The 9,834-nt window shown below is 38.4% G+C and overlaps 1 long non-coding RNA gene across 1 annotated transcript; it reads right to left on the bottom strand.

The window, feature by feature from the left end:
* Positions 1–3,941: 3,941 nt before the first annotated feature.
* On the bottom strand, positions 3,942–8,098 carry LOC106039552 (uncharacterized). Its single transcript, XR_001209343.3, has 4 exons — positions 8,045–8,098; positions 6,580–6,682; positions 4,153–5,822; positions 3,942–4,044 (listed from the first exon to the last, which is right to left on the bottom strand). It is a non-coding gene; the product is annotated as an uncharacterized lncRNA (long non-coding RNA).
* Between the last annotated feature and the right edge of the window lie 1,736 nt (positions 8,099–9,834).

Genomic DNA, 9,834 nt, shown 5'->3' with positions numbered 1-9,834 from the left:
GCTTTGTGCGCCTCTTCAGCAAATAGAGTGCTCAAAGTACGTTTTAATTCAGAGGTAATGTTCGCCCTTCCTGTGAGTCTCCTTCAGCCCCTATCAGAGAATAGTAAGGAATCCCTCTGTGGTTACCAGCTCCTTCATGCTGTCAGAGAACAGATTTTAAGAATTAAACAGAAAAGATTAAAAAAAAAAATCCAACCACCTTTCATTGTCATTTGTATTTTAGGTTTTAAAGGAGTGTTTTTTGTTTGTTTGTTTTTTCTTGCTGCTCAGATCAATACATTATTTCAGTAATAGAAATACTAATGTCCTTAAATCTATATTTTTTCTGCAAATCACCAAAAAGTCTCTCCTGGATTAGGCCTCCCAACCAAATGATTTAGTTATGTGTCACAGGAGCCTCAGTCTCTCGTTTTTCTCTTTTCCTGGGCTGAAGGAAATGCTTATTGGTACTGTACTTTAAATCCCAGCCAATGGAAAGCAATGTTGCACCATTTATCTGCCCCAACACATTTTTATGTAAACTGCTGTAAAGGGAAGGGATTCACATGTGTTTTACAAACTCGGCTGAAGTATGAATAAAAGGCATCCAAGGTTCAAAGAGTTAAATTACCCAACGGCTTCCCTAGCCGTGCTCGCCCCTCAGCCCGAGCCCCTCTTCCCTCTCAGGGCTGTGCTTGATTTATGGTGTGATCCATCCCTGTTGGGAGTTGACAGTGACTTTCATTTTCTAGTATTTTTTTTTCCTTCCACTGCCAAGGTCACAAGAGAGAGGGCCCTCCAAGTTTTCTGCATTCGTCCTCCTTCACCCTTCCACTGACTTGGCCTCATGAATCATCCCGTCTTCACATTGAACTCCTGATGCTTCTCTTCCACCAAACTGCCCGACTTCCGCAATTTTTCTTCATTCTCACTAACAATTTGGTAATGAAATATTGATTTTTAGTTAGATTCAAATAGATGTTATTAAGTTTGCATTGATAAATCGTTCTCTTTCTCAGGCTGGAAGTACCTCAGTCAAATTCTAACTGTGCTTTCATACCTGGTGATGTATTAATTTGACATATTTGTCACCCAAGCTGCCTGGCTCAGAGTTAGAGGAGGGTGCCTGTCCTAATTGCTGCTATTTCACAGAGAAGGGGTAATTCTAGCTGATTTCTTCCAAGGGTTTTAGCCCTAAAATAAGATCTACGTAATTATTTTCCTTTTTTTCTTTTTTTTTTTTTTTAAAAAAACAGGGGAAAACAAGCAAGCCAACATTGTTTTCCAGAAGGGTGGGACAGGCATTCAAAAAAAAAAAACAGGCACTGGACAATTCATGTAAAATGTTTCCAGTTAATTTTTATAGTTAAAATAAATTAAATACCAGAAATTCTTGTCAATGATTCATTTTAACATTTCTCCATGAGAAACACTGGACACACAAAATTTCTAAAGATAAGCTAAAAAAAATCACTGCTCCCTTAACTGGTTAACCAGAGTGACCATGCCCTGCTTGCGCCTGCTGTAGTAACCCCTCAGTCAGAGTTGAAGGAGCCCTGCAGAAATGGGAGGCAGCAGAAACAGAGTTGGCATTGCATCATCTTTCCCCTACACAGGGGATAAGGTTCCCTGAGACTTCACTGAGGGCAAAAATTGTGATCACAGATAAAAATACAAATAAATTACACTGAAAAGAGACATGCACTTGCCCACTCTGAAATACCCAGGCCATGTTCCCTACCACTGTGCTGCTTCAAAAATAGCTGGTTCCAGCCCTTCAGCCTCCACAGCTGGCTGTGGCCAGAGGTGCACGGTGGCACTGCACCTTCCACTGCTCCGGGAAAGGCTCACACAAATCCAGCTCAAATCTAGCTGGCAGATAGAGAGGCGATGATGCTCACATTTTTGTTTTAACTCTACGTATATCTCAAGTAACAATTAGTTTTAAATTACACACAACTCAGTTAAAAGTTTAAATGAAGGTTTGCAGCTGCATCCTGTGAAGGCTTGTGTTTTGACTGGGCTACAAACTGAGCTGCCTTTTTGCACATGTGAGCCTTCACCTGTAAAAATCGCACCTTCCCAGTGCCCCTGCAGCAGGTACCAAAACAGGTCCTTCGTACCACAGCAACAAAAATGAGTTCCACATTTACTGTGAAAGGATAAAGTACAAGTATATCTTACCCACTAAAATAAAACTACCTGAAAAATCACTCTCCAAAAATAAAAAAAAATAAAAAAACATTAGCAATATGCTAACACCTGTCCTCTCATGGAGTATCGAGCTCCAGTTTGCTGATTGATTTCAAGAGACAGGCATTGACGAATAAAGCCCAATTGCTTCCTATGCTCCTGTGTTACACCTTTTTATTTATAAGATAATTTAGTGTATAAGAGGAGGTTATTCTTGGAAATTAGCTTTCAAAAGGTCAAACACATTTAGCTGGTGCCAGCTGAAAGCTTAATTAAAAAAAATTACAAAAGGAAATGTTTTTCAAAACAACAAAACTCTAATTTTGAGCAGCGGAAATATTTACTGCACAAGAATTTAAGTTTAGTGTCATGTTTTTCTTATTCCCCACGCTATTTGAAGAGAGGCAAATGCAACATTTTAGTGGCACTGGTGGCTGCTAACTCGATCCGTAGCTACCATTGCATTTCTTAAAATAAAACAAACTGGAAAAAAAGATATAGCAGCATAAAGCAACCTTCATTACCTCTCCACCACACAGATACAGTAATAAGACTGTTTAAATGAATCAGACAGCAGAAGGGATGCATAGATTTCTCTACTTATGTAAGTTCATTTGTTCTTCTCACATTCCTCCTCTAACATAATTCTAGGATTATTTAATGCAATAAGTAATTATCAATCTGCTTTGGAAAGCCATTACACATTTACATACTATTTGAAGCTGCTGTTACTTTTACTGTTTCTAATGCCAAAACGGCAATGTGAGGCAAGAGTCTCTCTAAGAGCAGGTTATAGTGAGTTCAGCATTCGAGTTCAGCATTCAGAATACCGTTCGTAGGGTACATATGGGAATGAGTCATTTCTGAGAAACATAAAACTCTGAGTTATCAAACCTTTCACTAGTCAATTATTTTTCTTTACTATGCTTGCTAGTAATGACAACTGTTGTGGGAAGCACACTCTGCAGTATTTTTCTACTAACCATTATTAATCTGGTGGAAAGCAAAACATACCTGGACTAGAGCATCCCATTTAGAATCAAAAAAAATGCATGACAATTTAGAAGGTAAAGCTAAAGTTCAGATAACCTCTGCAGCTCTTCCTTCCTTCTGGTGACAGGCAGGTACTACAGAACAAAGTGAAATCACCCACCACACAGTCCCGGTGAATTAAATAGTTGAGCAGAAGTGTGACAGACACCCTGCCAGAGCGTGCTACCAGCTCTGTTGGGAAAACAGGCACCTCAGAAATGAACACACCTACACATACAAGCAATATTGATTGTAATGACCTCTCAGGATGATCAAGTTCTAATAACATATGCTAAATATGGAATTAATGTTGGAGTATCGCAAAGTATTTAGGTGTAACTCCTGCCAGGTGAGTGGCTGGCTGCAGCATCACCATGCCAAGGACCATGGAAGAAAGGATTCTCTTCTAAAGGCTGCTCCCTGGAAGTGGGTGGCTCAGTTTAGCACAGGAGAGATGCTACCCTCTAGCACAGCAAGAGGCATCTGTCCAGACATCTTAGATAATGCAGTAGGAATTGAATCACCTACAGTGAAAAGGCCTCCCCTTTGCTTGTGTTTCCAGTACAGGCCTTTGATGGCCTGCCGTCAAGACGAGAGGAAGATGTTGCTGTCCACAAGGCTCCATGTCTTGCCGCAGAGCACAGACGTGCCCGTGAAGTCTTCTAGGAGAAATTCTTATGAATCCTGCTAGGTGAAAGTGACACATTGATAGTACTGCTGTGTTTCTTGATGCTGTGCCCCAGGGCTGGGTAGCAGACAGCCCTCTGTACATCATGGGTTGTAGAAAATACGTAGGGTTTCTGCAGACCAGGATGAAGGGTCTTTTCTTTGAGGTGTCTACTACAAGAAATATTAATAAAATAGGACCCAGGTCAGACTGTCTTGTACTCTATTCCTCATCTTAAAATATTTTGGGTTTGTTTCAGAAATTAATTAAAAATTGCTTACCATCATTTGTTAGGGACACTTTTCAAAGATGCAGCTGCTGAATGAACTGGAGATGAAGTAAGGAAGCCGATAGCAGCATTATCCTGTGCCACCTTAGTGATGAAGAACGCAGACTGGTCTAATTCCCAGTAAGAGAGAATATTAGTTTTCATTTTCCTGGCAGGTACTTCCACTTGTCTGCTTCAAGACAGGAGCTGAAAAGTCCCATAGCTTGGACCTTCCCTGTCCAAGGTCCACAAATCTTGTGTCTTTTCCTATACACACCCACACTCACAAATATGTAAATAAATAAAAAGATTTCCCTCTCTTCCTACTGCAATATCCCCCTGATTGAAATTGGAAAGAGGACACTTCATTTTTCTCTATTTTACACATTTAAAATGTGTTTGCTTTGTGAACATACTAACAGGTGTTCTGAATACAAAACCTACCAAAAAGGCTTGACTACAGTAAGTTTTCCTTTCCTTCTTTCAACTTCACTACCATTCCTTACAGCTTCTTTTTTTTTTCCTCCTGCTGCTGCATTTTCTTTATTAGTTCTGTCCATAAAATATGAATCCCAATTCCATGATCATCATAAAAATCATAAAATTCTATGCCTGCCATGAAAATATTACATAATTTATTTTTGTGTGAAGTACATATTAAATCTAAGTATTGGAATAGTGTTTTGCCTCCTTGACATCAAGAACTTTAAAAGATGCAGAACTTCTACTCAATTGCTATCATGTTATGTTTCTTTCCTTATTTTAAAACAGATATTTCAGAAGCTATTTATAGATTGAGGTTAATATTCATATTGCCATATGCTGTACGGTATTTTCTCATATACCCTCTTCATTTTTATTTTATATGACATATGGTTGCTACATTATACACAACATTCTCCTAATGTATTGCATATGCATATAGAATTTAATACAATAGTGTGTATATACACCGTGCATTTTACACTAAAAGATTGTGAACTAATATAGAAGATAGATCCTCAGCTGAGCTCACTGCTGGGTCTATTTAAGGAGAAAAGGTGTGCTCATAAATGTGCTAGAGTTCCCTGCTCTTGAGGCTGGTACAGGCCCATACCCAAAACACTGCAGGGACAAAAGAAAATGCCAGATAAACAGAGAAGCAGAGGTAACTTTTCTGGTGTCTGAGGATCTCTTCCCACCCAGAGATGGTCGCAGCGTCCTTCAGTAACTTGGTTTGAGAGGTGGGCCTTAAACTCCCCATCAGCCTTAAGCATCCCACTGTTACAACCTGTGGGACACATTATCAAAAGGCAGGATTTTTCCCCTCTTGTGGACACCAGAAGTTTAAAACTGATTTTATTGCCTTCGGCTGATAGGCTCTTAATCTCACACCCTTAATGATTCCCATATGCAAGGTACTGTGACTAGATCTAAGCAAAATTATTCCACCAAAAGCCTTCTCTCCAGTTTAAAAAAAAAAAAGACAAAAAAAGGCAAAAAAAGAAAAAAAACAAACAACAACAAAAACGCAAATAAGCAAACGGGGAAACAACTAGCAAATTCAGTTCTACTTTACTGCACCATTTGCGATCGGAAAAGCACAGCAATATTAAAATAAGAACCTAAGAATATTGAAACATTTTGTAAAAAATTCAAACACTGTAGTTTTTCTTTCCATTTCCTTCCTTCCAATTTTGAAAGCTAAAAAAATAGAAAAAAAGAAAAGAAATATAAATTAACAGTCAAGTAAACGAGAAAAAAAAAATTGCCTAAGCTATTTATCTACATTTAGTATTGCCAAGGAATGGAAATATCAGTTATTCACACAGCTCTAGTCATCATAGCACTCTGTAAAGATCAGTGGTCACAGATTACTAAGAATTAATAATTAGTTTTTCTTCTTTTTAAGCAGAAAGAAGTTCTCATCCTGATACTCAACAAGTACATAATGCTTTCAATTAAACCTGTCAAGGTTCAATATGTCTACAGTATCCTAATGACGAGACACTCAGCTTATTGAAAATTTTTTGTAGCTGTTTCCTAGGGCAGGGTTTTCACCACCGCTGGCTGTCCCGGCTTGCTGACACTTGGTGTTCATTTATCAGGCAAAGGCAGGGCTTGTTTTTGCAACAGAAGACTTTGGTCTGTGTTTATGAGAGATTAATTATGTGATCACAAAGTTAGCAGAGAGAAAGGTGTAGTGGAAGCCTGACTTGCACCACACACTTCCTTGGGATTTTGTCAGCTTTTCAAGGGAAATGGGAATTTGCTGCTGCTAATTCACAACTCCATCCTGGTGTTGCTGGAGCATCTCATTCCCTTCCCCACTGGGCATCTGCCTTTGCCATTTCAATCCCACTCCTGCCAACTAATTAATATTAATAAAAAATGTTAATCATTATTAATATCAATAAATAACTATTAAGAGCACCTCATGCTGCTTTTGACAGATACTTACATTGCAAATATAAATGCTGACTTCACAGATCCAAAAGCCTCCGTCTTTGCCAAAGTCACCACGGCAGCTCTTTTGGGGCTCATTCATTGGTTTCTGGTGATTTCTGTAGGAAAAAGGAGCACAGCTCATCTTTAGGGATACAGTTCAGCACCACATGATTCCATAGCCTTGTATGTGTCAAATCCCCAATTCAGTCAAAAAAACTTTTATAAAAGTGGAATTAAAAGTACTCATTCTAGAAAAACTTGACTTTTGTAGTTGAAAGGTTCCTGAAAGTCTATTGACCTCAGTGGACTATAGATTCCAGTCCGAGGACCTGGATTCAAAAAGACAGGCAAGGAAAAAACATGTTTTCTTTCTATACAGATGATCCTTGTAAAAATAAATGATTGTAAAATATTTGCAATACCTCAAATGCATTCCCCACACATCCAAAATACATATATAATTAAGACATCTGATCTTCAGATGCCCTTTTTTTTTTTTTTTTTTTTTGTGTGTGTGTGTGTCTGTATGAAGCAATGAAGAAATGAGCAGATTTCTTCTAGAGTCCTAGGCTTTAACTACTGGAGCATGTACAGGCAACAGAAAGAAAAACCTGAACAAGATGCAGAAGACACGAAGAAGGATTTTTAAAGATTTAGGAAACAGAAAAATCCATCAAGAAAGATAAACAAACCTGATTAGGAAAAAAAGATTGTATGCTCCTATATATATACGGCTATATTGATGCTTATATATATATATATAGGCATGTTAACGGGTGACTGGTTCTCCTAAGATTAAAGAAAATAACCTAAGGTTAAATCTCCTTTGAGTTCCTCTACTACCATCTACAAAACTGGAAACCTTTTTGCTGTGGCTCCAAGCAAAAAGCTGATAAGAGAATATTTTTGCAGTTAAATTCTCTCTTTTTCCACCAGCTCTTGAAGTCATGAGACAAATTCACTTGCCAGAAACTGACTGAGTACAGGGGATTTTTCCAAGTCTCTTTTCTGACCCAGATTTGCATCTTTGTGCTTTTTGAACAGATGGATAAGATGATCATTCTTTAAAGATCCTAACTTAACTGAAAATGTGTTTAGTGCTTCCCATGCAGGGAAATACAGTAAGACATTAAACCATGACACACCATTTGACACACACAACAACTTCAGGGAAAAGAGGCCAAAAATAAATAAATAAATAAATAAATAAATGGTACATCTCCCTTACCAAAGCAAAACCTGAATCTGAGTGATTAAAAAAAAAAAAAAGGCAGTGAGGGAGGTACAAGAGCCCTAACTCCCCCCCCCGCCCCATGCTCCCACTATATCCTAGCTCAGCATGCTCCTAGCAGCCGCCCCCACCCTGATGCCCGTCTCCCAGCGTTGACAAAATTAACACAGAAACGCAAAGATCACTATTAAAAAGATTGCAGAGCTCCATGGAAAAGGTAATGAGACACATTCTGCTAACTACTTACCCACAAATCACAAACGAACATGGCCAGGCTAAGTTAAAGTAAAAAAAAAAAAAAAAAAAAAAAAAAAAAAAAAAAAAAGAACCAAGACAACAAAACCCAACTGAACTGTGATTTATAGTAAATCTCTAATGTTTTTATGGTTCTGAAACCAATAATGCAAGAAGAAGCAGCAGACAGTGAGCTCTTAGCACTAGTATTGACTTCAAGGTCAGTGGAGCACAGAAACCTATTGGTTACTGATAAAATGGCCTCTCCTCCACCCAGCTGCTTCTGGTTTTCAGCAGAGAACTTCTTGGAAACCTGCAGGTGTTTGATATTTTGTGGTACTTAGCTCCCCTACTATGGTTGATAGAATAATTACTTTGTTTAAACTTTTCAATCAACAGAATTTCTTCTTCCCTTGAGCCTGGAATTGCCTTATTTAGTGTCGAGACTAAAGAAAGCAGGTTAACAGCCTTTAGTTATTTGCATCAACGCAGAAGTCTTTTATTCTTGAATCAAAAAAGTATTTCTATTATTATTCTTTTAACTCATATGTAAGGATAACATGATTGTGTCTGTAAGTAAGTGCCACATTGAATTTAATCATGGTATTTATTTGCTTTGAATTATCCCGTATTAATTTTTTCTGTACTCTTAGGCATCAATAAAGTGGTTCTTACTATTACAGTAAATTAAATGCACTTTAAAAGATTATCTTTTACATTTGTCATAACAAGAATTTGCATTGATGCTTTTCTCTCTTTAAGTGGGTATAAAGAACTCGTATACATTTTCTAATTTTTTGTGTAGTATCTATTGCATGAAGACCAATTTCTTAACTAATCACAACTCATTAAAATCACAGATTATTCACGATAACACACAGAAGAAGACCTCTTGTATCAGGGACAGGAAAATAAAGATTTTTGGCTAAGAAGCATAACTTGCTTTTTGCTGTGAAATTAAGTATTCCAAAAAAAACAAAAACTCTATGGTAAGCACCAAGCCTTGAGAAGAGGGCAGAAACCAAGCTAAAAGGAGCTGTGGGAAAGGTGGATACGAGCGGCACAGCTTCGAGCAGGCGAGCACAGCAGAGGTGGGATGCTGATGGCAGGGAGTTGCTGCCTGCCCTCTTCCCTCTCTCCCGACATGATTCCTGGTGATCCCTTACCACCAGTGGAAGGCACACGGCAGTCTCATAGCCGCCCTCATGTCACGTTGCCTAATGGCCACCGTGTGAGTCTTGTGTTTCCTGAAGCCGGTAGTCCCCTAGCAGAATATATAAACTGCACAAGAGCGCTCTTCATGCAGATCTACATAAAGAGCCATTTAAATCTTAGTTGTTGAATACTGCATTCAGCCTGCCAGTTACTTGCCTTTTTTTGCTTCAGATATGTGGCATTTTCCACATGTTTAGCACTGAAGCAGACATTTGTTTGGACTATACGCCTCTGTGTACTTTTTTTAATGTAATAAAACTGACAGATGACTTCTTTTTGCAACAGGTTTGGTGGAAGAAAATGTTCTTTTTTTTTCTTGATGGCTGTTTAGACAGCAGTCTTAAAAAATGACTAGTCACTAAAATTCCTCATGCTCATTTCATATTGTGTTGATTCATATTAAATTCATGACAACAAAAAAGCAACTTGAGGCACTTTTGGAAATGACCACTCTTTAGTGCTTCTCTCCTCCAGGCTTGATAGGCCCAGAGTCCATAAAGCTGCCTGCTGTCTTGTGTCATGAAAAGAAACAGCTTTGCCTGGGAATGCCATTACTGTGTAATGAGGCATGCAGCAAAATATACCTTC

Source organism: Anser cygnoides, chromosome 12 (genome assembly GCF_040182565.1).
Source record: "Anser cygnoides isolate HZ-2024a breed goose chromosome 12, Taihu_goose_T2T_genome, whole genome shotgun sequence".
In the NCBI taxonomy this organism is placed as follows: domain Eukaryota; kingdom Metazoa; phylum Chordata; class Aves; order Anseriformes; family Anatidae; genus Anser; species Anser cygnoides.
Note: the sequence above shows the minus strand (reverse complement) of the source record. Positions and strands in the feature narration are given on the sequence as shown.